The sequence below is a fragment of the Macrobrachium rosenbergii genome, chromosome 50 (assembly GCF_040412425.1).
Source record: "Macrobrachium rosenbergii isolate ZJJX-2024 chromosome 50, ASM4041242v1, whole genome shotgun sequence".
Taxonomy (NCBI): domain Eukaryota; kingdom Metazoa; phylum Arthropoda; class Malacostraca; order Decapoda; family Palaemonidae; genus Macrobrachium; species Macrobrachium rosenbergii.
The window spans coordinates 14,147,501-14,163,420 of record NC_089790.1 but is presented as its reverse complement, the minus strand read 5'-3'; the positions used below and the strand labels follow the sequence as shown (position 1 = coordinate 14,163,420).

Here is a 15,920-nt window from a genome sequence, read left to right as displayed (position 1 = left end):
GCAACTTATAAAAAAGGCTTCGTTGCCAGTTGTATACCGAAAACTTTTGTATTTTAACAACTTCGAAATTCAGCAACTTATAAAAATACATTAAAGCAGTGTCATTTCCTGTATATTACAAGGAACATTTGTATTTTAACATTAAAAAAAGTACAATGGTTATATTTAGGTTACAGCATTCCTCCTTCCTCCTGTCTGTCTGTCTGTCTGTCTGTCTCTCTGTACCATTGTTTTGTCTATCTTTTTCTCTTTAAATTCGACTGCTATTCAGTCAGACCTTGTGTTAAGAAAACCCGTAACCTTATTTTCCAAAACGAGGTGATTCAAGACCAAGAATGTCTTCCATTTTTCGAAATGAGCCCAGGGCATCTTTTATCTTGCTGTGGAATTATATTCTTTTTTATTTTCTTTTTATTCTCTTTTTTATTACCTTTTTATTCTCGTCTCGTAAATAGGAAGAGATGCGAGGAGAAACCTCTTTTCTCTGTGAACCTGCCCTCATTAATGTTTCATGACCAAGAGAAAAAGGGAAAAGGCTTTTGGGAAACTCACTAAGGGAAAATTAACTTAAAATCCACTGCTTGGGAATTTGTTTACTGATAAAAGGGTGTTCCTTTAATATGTGACCTCAGGATACATATTTACTGGCATAACAAACCTTAAGGCAAACGTTATGTACCCATAGGTACTCTTCCAAGAACGCCTAGGAATCTCGGTCGATATTTTAATTGAAAGCTCGCTCAAAGGAATTAAAAGAAAAGATTAAGCAATCTCTCTCTCTCTCTCTCTCTCTCTCTCTCTCTCTCTCTCTCTCTCTCTCTCTCTCCCACACGCACACACACTTCCCGGAGATGAAAATGTTTAGCTGAACTCTTCAACTCCCAAGAGGAAACAAATAAAGTCTTTTAAGGAATTTCTCGACGCAGAAAGAACTACACACAAGGAAAGAGGTTGGGGTCGTTAAAGCTCCTTCTTTACTGCTATCATCACTCTCTCTCTCTCTCTCTCTCTCTCTCTCTCTCTCTCTTTCTCTCTCTCTCTTTCTCTCTCTCTCTCTCTCTCTCTCTCTCTCTCTCTCGAGAGAGAGAGAGAGAGAGAGAGAGAGAGAGAGGGAGAGAGAGAGAGATAGGGGTGATTAGGAAAGGAATAATGTTGCCATAACAAAATTAGCCAGAATAATATAGCAATCTTTATGCTTTGTGTATTTTTGTTCTCATGAACTTTCCATATTTTAATTACCTAATATGTCTTTGATTTTAATTGTATTTTTTATGCAAACTGTTAAGAATATCCAGTTTTAAAAGTGATCGTCTCACATTAAACTGAATTTGTTTTTTATCTAAAACAATTTGAAAACTTTGACAAATTTTTCCATCCTTTCCTCCATTCATATCTGAATTTCCTCGTCAAAGTTACATCCTTAAAGATACACAACATTTGATAAAGCAGGAATACGAAAAACCAAGAAAGGGATTTCAGCCAAAATGAAAGGAGAGAAAAAGAGAGAGAGAAGGATAAAGAAAAGGAATTGGCAAAGTTGTCAAATGCAGCCAAAGGAAAGGAAAGTAAAAGACAATACCTAGACACTAAACAGGTGAAATACCTCGGCAAGGGTGGTTCCACACCGCAGTGAAACATGTCATCAACACATGCCGACAGCATATCGTATGCATATAGAAAACATGTTGGCAACTTATCACATACATATCGCAAACACGTTGGCAACTTATCACATACATATCGCAAACATGTTGACAACTAGTCAACGACCATGAGTGGAAAACGGATCTTTGGCACATACTAGATAATCAAGTAAAGCATCGGATTAGAACTACAGCAATTAGTCACTGACATGTGCTCGACATGTTTGTGAAGTGTGAGGCGACAAATTACCATAAGACTGTGAGTTAAAAGAGCAATGTGTTCACTCACTCCCATCTCTCCACCACTTCTCCTCCTCCTCCTCCTCCTCCTCCTCCTCCTCAGTGCATCTCAGATGAAAGAAGGGTTAAATAAAAGGCTGTGCAGAGCAGTGCAGAGCAGTGCAGAGCAATGTTTGCTCTGCAAATGCAATCAGGAGAGTGATAAAGGAAGGCTTTTCACGCGATCTGGAGGCGCCCCGAGTCAGTAAGAGGGCCGAATTAGCGCAGCCAAAAAAAAAAACAAAATTGGGTGGGTCGATTAAATAATTAGTTGATCACTGGGATTTTCTGGTATCGCAGTTGCTAAGGTCACTGACGCCGAAGGTGGGTCGATTATTTAATTAATAAATTATTGAGATTTTTCCGGCGTCGCAACTACTGGGGTTCTTAACCCCACAGGTGGGTTGATTACTTAGTTAATTATGGGGATTTTTCTGGGGTCGCATCTACTGAGGTCACTGACGTTACTGGTGGGTCGATTATTCAATTAATTGATCATTGGGTTTTTCTGGCATCGCAGCTACTAGGGTCACTGACGCCACAGGTAGGTCGATTATTTGATTATTGTTTTTTTTCTGGCGTCACAACTATGAAGGTCAACTATTAAGGGTAAGAGCGAATCAGGTGAATAATATTAAATCATGTAATTTGCTCTTATTAGATAATGAGGTGCATTATTATTATTATTATTATTATTATTATTATTATTATTATTATTATTATTATTGTTATTATTATTATTATTATTATCATCAAATATAAGAAAAAAGCTAAGCAACGTTAGAACATTATGGAAAAATGATCAGTCTTTAAAATTCAAACCAACATTTACAGCTAAATTATGAACTAATTCAGTTTGTGTGCTAACTTACAAAAAACTAATAATGAAAGTTAGTTGTAGCAAAACACCAGAAATCTAAAAAAAAAAGGGGACATAACTTTCTCCCCACCAAACTTTCACTGCAAGTGAATCATGCAAGACCTGAAAATAACTCAGTCCTTTAAATTATATTCTGTCAAAGTAATTTTCTAATATTGACAGTATCTATCACCGGTTAATCCCCTCTGAATCGCCGAACCCAGATATGAAATCCCGTTAGTCTCTCCGGCCTGGATTTATCAGGAAAGATAAACATTAATCACGCGAAGTCTCTTCGGCACAAAACGTCCGGAAATGGAATTATTGCTTATCAATGTACGGGCGGGGATTGAGAGAGATCGTGGCGGGGATAGAAGTGGAATTTCCTCACACGATTTCCAAGGATGGAGCCAATTGGGTATTAAGCCTCTCTCTCTCTCTCTCTCTCTCTCTCTCTCTCTCTCTCTCTCTCTCTCTCTCTCTCTCTCTCTCTCTGCAATGGATAGTAGTTAAACCTCATTCTTGTGATCTCCCAAATTGGACATTAAGCCCCCTCTCTCTCTCTCTCTCTCTCTCTCTCTCTCTCTCTCTCTCTCTCTTGAATTGAATTGTTGTCAACCTCTTATTTTTCTTTTGTTCTTCTGTCACTTTTGATTATCTCTCTCTCTCTCTCTCTCTCTCTCTCTCTCTCTCTCTCTCTCTCTCTCTCTCTCTCTCTCTCTCTCCACTGAATCGTTGTCCAACCTCATATTTTTCCTTTTTTTCTTCTGTCACTTTTGATTCTTTCTCTCTCCTCTCTCTCTCTCTCTCTCTCTCTCTCTCTTTGCAATGGATCGTTGTTCAGTCTCTTTTTATCATACTCTTCTTTTCCTTTGCTTATTTGATTCCCTCTCTCTCTCTCTCTCTCTCTCTCTCTCTCTCTCTCTCTCTCTCTCTAATTGGTTTAGATTCCAAGGATGGCTAACTGGGTATTAAGCTTCACGTGGTTTGAATGCCAACATTTTATTAATAATTAAGCCATGATCTCAAAAGTATTAAGAAGTGTCATTGGTTCTATTAGAAACTACTGAACCAGTTTATGTTAATGAAGCCTACAGGGCTAAAGAACGCTTCAAAACATCAATGAAAGGATTGAATTACACCAACGAATGGTTTTGGATTCCAAATACGGCACCGGTTCAAATTCATCATTTCATTAAATATTTACAACTTAATTTGAAATAAAATTAATCCATTATTGCATTTCAGTTGCTATCAATGAGAGAGACTTCCATTACTAAAATCCAGTATATATATATATATATATATATATATATATATATATATATATATATATATATATATATATATATATATATAATATATATATATGTCTATATTTTATGTCCACAAACCAAACCTTTCTTTCCTCTTGTCTTCTAATTGGCATATGGAAGTAAAATCAGTTGATTTCAAAATACTCAAATAAAAAAATGCATAATTTTGAAATATGCAGGTGAAATTCACAACAAAAAAATGTTTTCTTTCATTTAAGTGGTGAGATACATGACATTGTCTAAGATATATGCATTTTTAAAAATTTTAATACGCTATAAAGACCTGCTTATGCTCGTCTTATCCGTGACTTTCAAAGAAAAAGGAAAGCTGTGCTCATAAAATTTAGGAGAAAGCAAGAGAAAGTGTTGGTGGGTGAATCAAAATAAAAAATTTTGTTAATAAAAGTCTCTCTCTCTCTCTCTCTCTCTCTCTCTCTCTCTCTCTCTCTCTCTCTCTCTCTCTCTCATGCATAAAGGCAATAATTATTTGCAAATGAATTCCACTTAGCAGGAACTCTCTTTATAGTCAGATGAAAACAGTTTTATACAAACAAAATTACCTTGAAGGGGAGTGCTGGAAAACTATAGTATGTATAGTCATGGCGAGCCGTGCAAAGCAAGAATTTGTTGATGAATAATTCCCCTTTTTTATTATTCAGGTTGAAAACGACCAAATACTACTGGATAAAATGCTCTCTCTCTCTCTCTCTCTCTCTCTCTCTCTCTCTCTCTCTCTCTCTCTCTCTCTCTCGGGATGATTATAATAGGCTTGTATCATCTTTTGCCTAATAAGTCTACTTGAATTTGAAGAGAAGCTAGCACCACATTTTTTTATACTCTCTCTCTCTCTCTCTCTCTACTTGTACCATCTTACGCTTAAGAAATCTACATGAAGTTGAGCAGAAGTTAGCAAGACTTTTTGTATACTCTCTCTCTCTCTCTCTCTCTCTCTCTCTGTCTGTCTGTTTGTCTGTCTGTCTGTCTCTCTCTCTCTCTCTCTCTCTCTCTCTCTCTCTCTCTCTCTCTCTCTCTGGAGGATTAGAATAGACTTATACCATCTAGTGCATAAGTTTACATGAATTAAAACAGAAGTTAGCCCGACATTGATTTTGTACTCTCTCTCTCTCTCTCTCTCTCTCTCTCTCTCTCTCTCTCTCTCTCTCTCTCTCTCTCTCTCTCTCGGGAGGATTAGATGCGCTTACACCATCTGATGCTTAATAAGTTTACATGAATTTGAACCGAAGTTGGCACGACATTGTTTTTGTACTCTCTCTCTCTCTCTCTCTCTCTCTCTCTCTCTCTCTCTCTCTCTCCCCCCTTCTTTGTCCACCTCTTGTTATTTTATTTTTTCCCTTTTTTGTCACATTTCATTCACATCCCCTCCTCCATGACAACCAATTTTTTTATCTAATTCTTTTTAACTTTTTCTACATAACATTTTTTTTAGGAAAAAAATAAAATTCACTAGAAAGGGAATTTGTATTGAAATCCAGACGAGATTTGCTTTGCACTTTAAAGTTATACACAGTCTTTGTTCGTTGACCCAGAGGTTGAAAGAACAAAAAGAACAGAAAAAAAAATTAAAATAAAAGATGGAGTTTTATGTTGAACCCTTTCGAATATAAATAGACGTGATTGAATTGTGCCATTGTTAGATTTCGGTGGGAACGTCAGAGAAATACAAGGAAGGAGAGAAGAGATAAATATGGAGCTAAAGGAAAATACGATTGATAAATACACATATTTTTTTTTACAGAACTTTTACCAAACTGGTTTTTGTGATTTATACGGATAAAAGTTTATTTGAATATATACACATTTTTTTAAAAATAATTTTTAACAAGCCGGTTAGTGATTTGCCAAAGTAAAGCGGTTTGTCTTGATAAATATACATTTTTTAACACATTTAACAAATGGTTTTTTATGATTTGTTAAAATGAAACGGTTTATTGTGATAAATACGCGTTTATTTTTAAGCTTTTACCAAACTATTTTAGTGACTTATAAAAATAAAATAGTTTTTCTTTTAGATAAGATATATCCTTGGATAGCAGAATATTATGAAAAATCTTCCGTATAATTGTGATACGCAGTCATTAAAACAAATATCATGGCAAACTGTTTTGATAAATGTAAAATTCATTCATGAAAACAAGAGCATTTGCAAAAATTAAAAGAAATCAGTTTTTTATTAGAATCGTTTGTTAGTAAAAATCCCGCTCCTCTCTCTCCTCTCTCTCTCTCTCTCTCTCTCTCTCTCTCTCTCTCTCTCTCTCTCTCTCTCTCTTCACACACATACACACACATATATATATTTGTATATGTATATATATATACATGTGTGTGTATTTATATATTTATATAAATAAACATATATACATACATACACATGTATGTATATATATATATATATATATATATATATATATATATATATATATATATATATATATATATATATATATATAAATATATATATATATAAAACTCTATCTATCTTTACTGATTAGTAATCTTAAAATGAAAAGATTGAAACTGTTTCCTTTTTAAGTTACATTTCCATACTCATCAAATATGCATATAGCTGGTTAGGCCTAGAATATACAAATTCTTTGGGAAATGAAATCCAGGGCCTCTGAGTGGGTATGGAAATCTAAACATATGCCTTAATAGAAGGTCAAAGGTCATAAGCCATAGCTTTGGTGGTAGGGCTAAAAATGAGAGAGAAGGAGAGAGAGGGAAAATAAATTACTTGTATTGAGAGATCTTGATTACAGAGAAAACATTCCTTTTCCGTCAGGTAAACGATTCTCTTTAGGTCAAAGGGAAAAGGTTTTCGTAGGCTTAACCAGCGAACTAGAAGCTCTTACAGCTCGTATACTAGTTATACAGAGAGAGAGAGAGAGAGAGAGAGAGAGAGAGAGAGAGAGAGAGAGAGAGAGAGAGAGGGGGATTCCTCTTCGTAGTCATTTGAAACGATATCTTGCGTTACAAGAATGGTTTTTTTCCGAGACAAAAAAGAAACCCTATTTGTTAGAGAGAGAGAGAGAGAGAGAGAGAGAGAGAGAGAGAGAGAGAGAGAGAGAGAGTTCATCTTCCATTATAAGAACAATTTTTCCCTTCAGAGAGAGACAGGGAGAAAAAAAATCAGATTATATTGCAAGACTTTCCAAACAAGTGTAAGCCCACAGTCCTACCAAGACAGCTGTCACATAGAGTAGACACTTCTACAAAAATATAGAGGTTAATAACGTCTCTTTATATCTTTTATTGCAGTTCTGTGCGAGTTTTATTAATATATTCTTGATAACTGAAAAGTATTTTAACGAGTAGTCTTTGAATTTATTAAATTCCATTCTAGAATGGTCGTAAAATAATACAGATTATTTGGTCTATGTTAAGCAATTTTAGGCTCTTTTTTAATAAGTACCGATGCTTCTGTTGGGGCCAATTTGAACAACCCTTGATCTTCAGCTACAGTAATTTCACAAAACGTCTGTCATACGGAATAATGCGTGATTTATAAACGTACCCAACAGCATATAACAACATCCGAGTGGATAAAAAAAAAAAAATAAAAAAAGAAAAATAAAATAAAACAAAAAAATCCAGGTTTTACAAAGCACAACGAAAAATGGCAACCCACCCGTCTGACAAGTTAGAAGCGGTAAACGTTCAACTTTGCGAAGTGTTTGTTTTGGGAATGATGAAATATTCAGGTAATTTTCCCTCCTCCCTCATTTTGCCCAAACGTTTGCTTTATGACGTCATCAAACCGGTGATTTGTATCGGGGCTGGATAAATGCTGAGGAGAATTTTATAAATGCTGAGGAGAATAGCATGCTGAGGAGAATTTTGTAAACGCTGGGGGGTATTCTATAAATGCTGAGGAGAATAGCATGCTGAGGAGAATTTTGTAAACGCGGGGGGGTATTCTATAAATGCTGGGGAGAATTTTATAAATGATGGGGAGAGTTTTGTAAATGGTGGGGGATTTTTAAATGTTGGGGAGAATTTTATAAATCCAGGGGAAAATTTTATAAATATTGGGAAGAATCTTATAAATGCTCGGGAGAATTTTATAAATGCTGGAGAGAGAGAGAGAGAGAGAGAGAGAGAGAGAGAGAGAGAGAGAGAGAGAGAGAGAGAGAGAGAGAGAGAGCACTGTCTTAAAAAGCAAGTAGCTGATGAAAAAAGATAAAATAGATAAAACTGAATCAATTTACTCACATAAAGACTGGGAGACGATACTTGCTGCCAACAGTGTGATGATAATATGAGCACAGACACGCATGGCTGAAAATACAGAAAAACTACTAAGCAAAAAGTACGGTTAAGTACATTTACAAGCTCCAGTTAACTTGATAGCCTTTGGCCTAAATTCTGTATTCCAATTCAAATTCTAAACTCTATATTGCAATTCCAGTTCCAACGAGAAATATTTACAAAAAAAAAAACAAGTTCTAAATAGAATGAAAAGTCAAATGCTCTTCCTCTCTCGGTACGCAGAACAATTCTCAGCGAGAATGTAAACATCAGAATGTAAACATCAGAACGTAAACATCATTGTCTTATTTAACCAGACTAAAGCTGAACGCCCGCTGAAAAATCATCAGCATCAGCAAAATCATCAAAATCATGAACCATTTCCAGTTCAAAACCTCACGCGGACTATCTCCTTCAGACTCGAATATCAAACGATGCAGCCGACGCTGAATGCTTAAATAAGTCGGGGAAAGCTTAAGCTGAAATTTCTGAAGCTGAAACTGCAGCTAAAGGTGCTGATGCTGATGCTGATTCGATGCGCAAACAAACAATTCAACGCCAGGGAAAGATAATACGTTCGTAACGCCAAAGAGAGACGATGATGCATTTACGATAATTTATACTCTTTTCGGTACGAAATTCAGTTCCCGAACGGTGATTCATGGTAAATGTTTATTTGTTTGGGCCTGTTTTCCGTGATTGGAAAATCGTAAAATGTTAGCTAATATCTAACGTTAAAAACTAAAAATCTCAAAATCAACATAAACCAATTTAAAACATAGGAATTGGAATTGGAATATAAAATTAAGGCCAAAGACCAAGCGCTGGGACCTATGATAAGGTCAATCAGCTGAGGGGGAAATTGAGAGTAAAAAGGTTTTAAAGGTATAACAGGAGGACAAAATTATGCAGCTGCACCATGAAACAATTGTTGTGAGAGGGTTTAGGAAAGTAAGGTGGAAGGAAGAGAATAGGAGCAGAAGTACAGTAAAAAGAATGAAATGGGTTGCAGCTAGGGGGCCGAAGAGACGCCGCAAAGAACCTAAAGTAGTGCCAACAGTGCACCGCGTGAGGTGCACTGTTGCCACTACCTGCGGGAACTTAAAACATAAAAATTTAAAAAAATGCAAATAACTTCAATAGTATTGTTTTTCTGGTAACATGATGCTTCGTTACAATTTCAGAAAATTTCGTTCATATTCTGAAGTGTAAAATTCTTGTAGTGCGTAAAAGCATTTTCAAATTGAGACTGTGTGTGTGTGTGTGTGTGTGTGTGTGTGTGTGTGGTCTCAGTCGCCTCTAAGTACCGTACTGTCAACTTCCTTTTAACAAAATACATTTGTCCATTTCACGAGGGAGTAGATGAACACATTTGTGAGTCTTCATCAACTAGGGCTGAGCGAGTGGGACCCGAGAGAGAGATTATTCCATGTTGCCTCTTCCCCAAAAGTCTAGAGCTTGCCGGAGCAATTAAGTCTAGAAAAGGCTTCAAGTAACGCGGTTCCTAAACGACATTATTAACGGGCGAGAACTGACAATTAAGTGCCATTATGTTTTTTTAGTCTTTCGTTTTGTTTTCTAGAGTTTTTGCACATTATTTTTTTATATTCGTAAAGGTTTTCTTACAATTTTCGTAAAGGTTAGTTGTAAATGATTTCACCACGTTTAAGGTTTATATATATATATATATATATATATATATATATATATATATATATATATATATATATATATATATATATATATATACTGTATATATATGTATATATATAAAGTTAAAATGTTTTCAAGCCCATTTGGTATTTAAAATTGTTTTTAACTAAAAGTTAACTGAGTTTCCGGTATTGCAAATGATTTTAGCACGTTAAGAATTTAATAGGAACAGCTAAGTGATTTCTATGAAAATAAAAACAATTTTTATTAATGCCCATTTAGCATTTAAAATTGTTTTTAACTCAAAAATCCTTGATGAACTTTAACAACCTTAGGTCAAAGGTCACCGTATGGTTAAATGAAAGCAGAAAATCACAGGAACTTCCATGAATGCAGGGCCGAGATTTTATCGTATAATAGTATTCATTTATTAAAAAAAAAGTCTAAAAAGTTTGAACTAAGTTGTCTCTACCTAACTCTACCCACTGTGTTTGGGTCGATTCCCAACTAAGGTATAATATTTTTGTTTATTTACTATCCGGATCTGGGTTTTTAAGTGAAAATCGTCTTCAAAAACTGTGAGGATGTCGAGATATTTAGAGGCTTATGGTCACTGGAACCGTATATGATATGCTATCTCCTATTCTTTTTTGTTTTCTAATAAGGGATTATATCATCATTCATTTCACCCTATCCTATCTCTCCTCTTTATCCAGTCTACTCTGTTCTGCTCCTGTTTAGCCTAAGTCCATTCTATCACTATTCGTCATGTCTCCCAGTCTTACCTGTTTCATCTGCGTCCACTATATCACCGTTCGTCATGTCTTCCTCCCACCTTCCCAACCGTGCTACTATCCTCCGCAACCCCGATTTTGTCTCTCGACTCGGCGGTGATAATGACGCAACTTGGCCAACTTTACGCAGCTCAGTGTCGCAAACTTCGTCCATGAAAGGGCAGCAGGGGGACCTCCGAAAGATTCCATATTCCGGCGAGGATTGGACCGTAAGTCGAGTCGTTTTTGAAACGTCCCCCGGGCCTTGCTGGGGAGATGGGAATAAGCCATTACCTTTCGATACGATGCCATTAGGTTTCGCGAAGATGCCGCTAGATGGCGTCGTTGTTTTTGTTTTGGGGATTTTACTGCAGATGAAGGAACTGGGGAGATACGAATGGAAGGAGATACTTTGAAGGTATGTATTGTTTTTCCCTATCACTAGTGTCTGTGGTTTAAGAATATTATGAAGGATATTACTATCTACTTTTAATGGGCTGTAATACATAGATAAATGTAGATACTTTGAAGATATGTATTGTTTTTCTGTTGGCTGTATTTGTGGTTTACGAATATTATGAAAGATGTTAATTATTACTATCTACCTTGTTATAGAAAAAATTGCCAATTTTCAATAAAAACTGAAATAGGTTATCTTTATAAAACAACGCAGAATCTCTCTCTCTCTCTCTCTCTCTCTCTCTCTCTCTCTCTCTCTCTCTCTCTCGTATTATATATTATCCCTTTCCAAAAACTGATATCTTTTGTAAATAATGAAGTGTTGTATTCTGGGTAACGAATGTTTACAAAACAGCTTTTTGTGCTCACGTAAGCACAAACACACAAACCCATCCACCCACAAAAGGGAGGTTCCTCAAAGGAATGGGGCCTTATGCAGCCCTGCCATCACACAATAGCAGTTGAAGAAGAAGCAACCAACAACAAACAGATGAGAGCTATGGACATTGGCAGAATATACGGACAGGGACATAGCATTGATTGGTATCCTTGGGTATCCTTTTAGAGGTATTAGGGAACGGGCGGATGCGTCCTTTAGGAAAAGGGGAGTGGATGATTCCTTTGAAGGTTCTAAGGACATGATGAGGAAACGTAGGAATTGTTCGTTTTACGTCAGTGAAGTGTGATCGGTGATGCTTCTTTGATGGGAGATGCAGAATACAAGCGTCTCTATAATATGTTTTGATTCTAAAACAAGAGTCAATTATGAAAGGGAGATTATCAGCTGTAAATAAACAAAACATCAAGAAATCTGATTCATGTTTCATCGTTTAATGATTTCCTGTCGTCAATTAATGTTTGAATATAAAAAAAAATTGCTTCAGGGAGAAAATGAGAGAATCAGTGTCCATTATAAATCGCCTTTTCCTGACAAATTGTGTGATGTATATGAAATGTGTGAAAACGTCACGAAAATTCACTGAGAGAGAGAGAGAGAGAGAGAGAGAGAGAGAGAGAGAGAGAGAGAGAGAGAGAAAATAACGTCACGAAATTTATTAGGAGAGTAAAACACAAGATTACACAATACATTGAGAGAGAAAGCCATAGCGTGTTTAGAGTGAGAGAGAGAGAGAGAGAGAGAGAGAGAGAAAACATAACGTCACGAAATTTATTAGGAGAGTGAAACAAGATTACGCAATACATTGAGAGGGAAAACAATAGCGTGTTTAAGAGAGAGAGAGAGAGAGAGAGAGAGAGAGAGAGAGAGAGAGAACTATTACCACACAGGCAGTGCCGGAAAGCAACAGGAAGGTCAGTCAACCGAGGCGAGAAGGCTTAGGATTTATAAGAAGCCACACAGTAAACAGAGCGATTAATCAGCCGAGCCCAAAGTCTCTGGGAAATGGCGTGTTGTCGACAGTGACTACGGAAGAGATATTCTGTTGTTTCACACCTTCCTATTGATATTCGTACAAAGAAATTAAAGCTCTTTAGGAAACTGAATAAGATATTTAGGAGCTAATCCCAAATAGGTTTTTGAAAAAATTATTATTATTATTATTATTATTATTATTATTATTATTATTATTATTATTATTATTATTATTATTATTATTATTATCCCGGCCACACCAATAGGGGGTACCCGAGCCAACACCCACACCCAGCCACCAACACAGATTAGGCCTAGAAGATCTCAACGCCTCCGGGACCGATTTCGTCACCAACCGTGACCAACCGAAATGCAGATTAATAACCGACCTGTCAACTGTACACCCATCCACCCACCCCTTCTTGCTATATATACCCATGTCAATCTATTATTATTATTATTATTATTATTATTATTATTATTATTATTATTATTATTATTATTATTATTATTTATAGGAAATTCACAATTTCGAAAAAACCTTTTATGTTATAAAATCCATAATTCTATAAATAACTTGTATTAATCTTTGGAATGTTAATGCAATTTATGTATATAATTGTGGATTTATTATTATTACTATCACATTATTATTATTATTATTATTATTATTATTATTATTATTATTATTATTATTATTATTAAAATTATACTTTTCCATTTCACCTTTATTTAATGAAAAACTAACTCATAAGAAAAGAAATCTTACTTTTAAATTTACCTCTTTAAAAGGAAAAACAAACTCAAAAGAAATTATACTTTTAAACTTTAACCTTTTTAAAAGGAAAAAAGCAACACTTAAAGTTACTGTTTGTGTCACAATTTCAAAGAGTAGGAAAGACCTCAGCGAAACACGGCACAAAGTAAGACCACCTCGCCCATTCTGCATAGCCTTGAAAGACGAACAAGAAGAATAAGAGAAAGAGTCCTGCAGGATATCAGAGGGACGGACATCCTTCCCCAACCCTTCTCCCTTCCTTATTCTTCCTAATTCTTGCTCATTCTTTCTCACGTCTAGTCTCTACTTCCCTTCCTGCTGGAGGGCGCGTGGAAGGAGGTCTTCTTTTTATGGTCTTCGGGGATCAACCCAAGAGGCTTTACGATTAGAGGTAGACAGACACCTTCTCTCTCTCTCTCTCTCTCTCTCTCTCTCTCTCTCTCTCTCTCTCTCTCTCTCTCTCTCTCTCCTTTCTTCTTCTTCTTTAGAGGTTTGGATAAACTCTAACATTCACAGTAGAGGTAGACAGATAGCCTCTCCCCTCTCTCTCTCTCTCTCTCTCTCTCTCTCTCTCTCTCTCTCTCTCTCTCTCTCTCTCTCTCTCTCTCTCTCTCTCTCTTCAAAAGATTGGATAAAGATTGAAAATCACGTATAGTTAAATGCACATTCCTACGCTAAAAGACACATATGTTAAAATACTGGCTTAAATCACCATAAACACACACACACAAACACACAGCCCCCACTGTCTCTCTATCTCTCTCTCTCTCTCTCTCCCTCTTTAAAAAGATTGGATAAAGACAAATAATATATATATATATATATATATATATATATATATAAATCCTATATATATATATATATATATATGTATATATATATATATATAATATATAAATAATATATATATATATATATATATATATATATATATATATATATATATATATATATATATATATATATATATATTTTTTGCCTTTGCTAAAGGGATGGTTAGCGTATGTTGATGTGTGTGTGTGTGTGTGTGTGTGAGGTTTTAGCTAGTATTTTAACATATTGTCTTTCAGTGCAGGAATGTGCACATAATTATACGTACAAACTAGCACTTAAAGGCAAAACGTATAAAACGCTAAGGTTTCATAAATGTATTTACTAAAAATTCTATTACATCAGCATAATGAAGCATAATGTTTTTCATATTTCAATTGCAATATGAAAAATATAATGTAATTTATCCATTCATAAGGTTTTAAATATCAAATATGAATCTGTTATTTGTGACTTGCAATTATTCACTAGAAAAATAATAAATTTTTACTTTTTATTTTGAGACATGCGACATGTGTATTCTAGGAAACTTTGTTTAATTTCTTAAGAAGGTTCCAAACAGTTAAACATTCTATTCCTTTACTTGATATCATTATTTATTTAAGTATTGTTCCAATTTCGTTGCATTATCTAAATATATACAAAAGTTTATTGTTTTTGTTTAGACAGATATCTTTGTGGAAAAATCATGTATCAGTATTTTGTAAATGTATGTACATGTGTACGTTAATGATTTTATATTGCCATAGTTATTATTATTATTATTATTATTATTATTATTATTATTATTATTATTATTATTATTATTATTATTATTATTACTATTCAGAAGATGAACCCTATTCACATAGAACGAGCTCACAGAGCCCATTGACTTGGAGTTCAAGGTTCTAACTTCAAGGCTCTAAAGAATATGGTCTTCATTCGAAAGAGGTAATAGAAGGTAGTGGGAGATACAGCAAAAAGAGATAATTTACTAGAAAAGCAGATAAATTCACAAACAAATAAATAAAAAATAAGTGAAAATGTAAGTAAATCAAACGTTAAGTACAGCCATCCTTCAAGTAAATCACTTAAAAGAGGAAGATACAAGCAGAACATCCTGCAATAAAAACCACTTACTTACTTTAAACCAAATTTGACCAGACAATACACCCTGCAGGGCCATTAAATGCATTTCTTATACTTAAGAACTCGGTAAAAGGTTTTAATGCAGTTCCTGGAATTCTCTTTTCTGGAACCTCGCCAGAAGAGATGATAATTTGACCGCAGTGAAAGAATAAATTTACCAATTTTTTTTCATTGTAAGAATATATTATTCATTTTTCTTCATTGTGGCAATTTATTCTTGGGGAAGAAGCCTTAGGATGTCTTTTGCTTTTTTTTCTTTTTGCTCAGTTTTGACAGAATTCTGTCCTTTTCTGTGAATACGAGAAACAGAGTGAAGTTGGGGATACTGGCAAAATAAAGATTATGGAAATAAAATATGAAATAGCAAGAAATGTATTATTCCTATGCAATAAGGCGATGGAGCTAAAATTGGCAAAATAAATATTATATACAAACAGAATATAGGAAATGAGAAAATAAAAATTATAATTATGCATGGTATAAGCTTATGAAGTTGAGAAAAATGGTAAAATAAAGATTATAGAAATAGAATATGAAATAGCGAGAAAAGCATTATTCAT

General features: G+C 34.8%; 1 long non-coding RNA gene across 1 annotated transcript in view; it reads right to left on the bottom strand.

Moving 5' to 3' along the window:
• LOC136832875 (uncharacterized) overlaps positions 1–15,920 on the bottom strand; it is a 141,885-nt gene that overhangs the window by 22,334 nt on the left and 103,631 nt on the right. The window contains exon 4 of the long non-coding RNA XR_010851339.1: positions 8,328–8,393. This is a non-coding gene — a long non-coding RNA (uncharacterized lncRNA). The remainder of the gene's footprint in view (positions 1–8,327; positions 8,394–15,920) is intronic.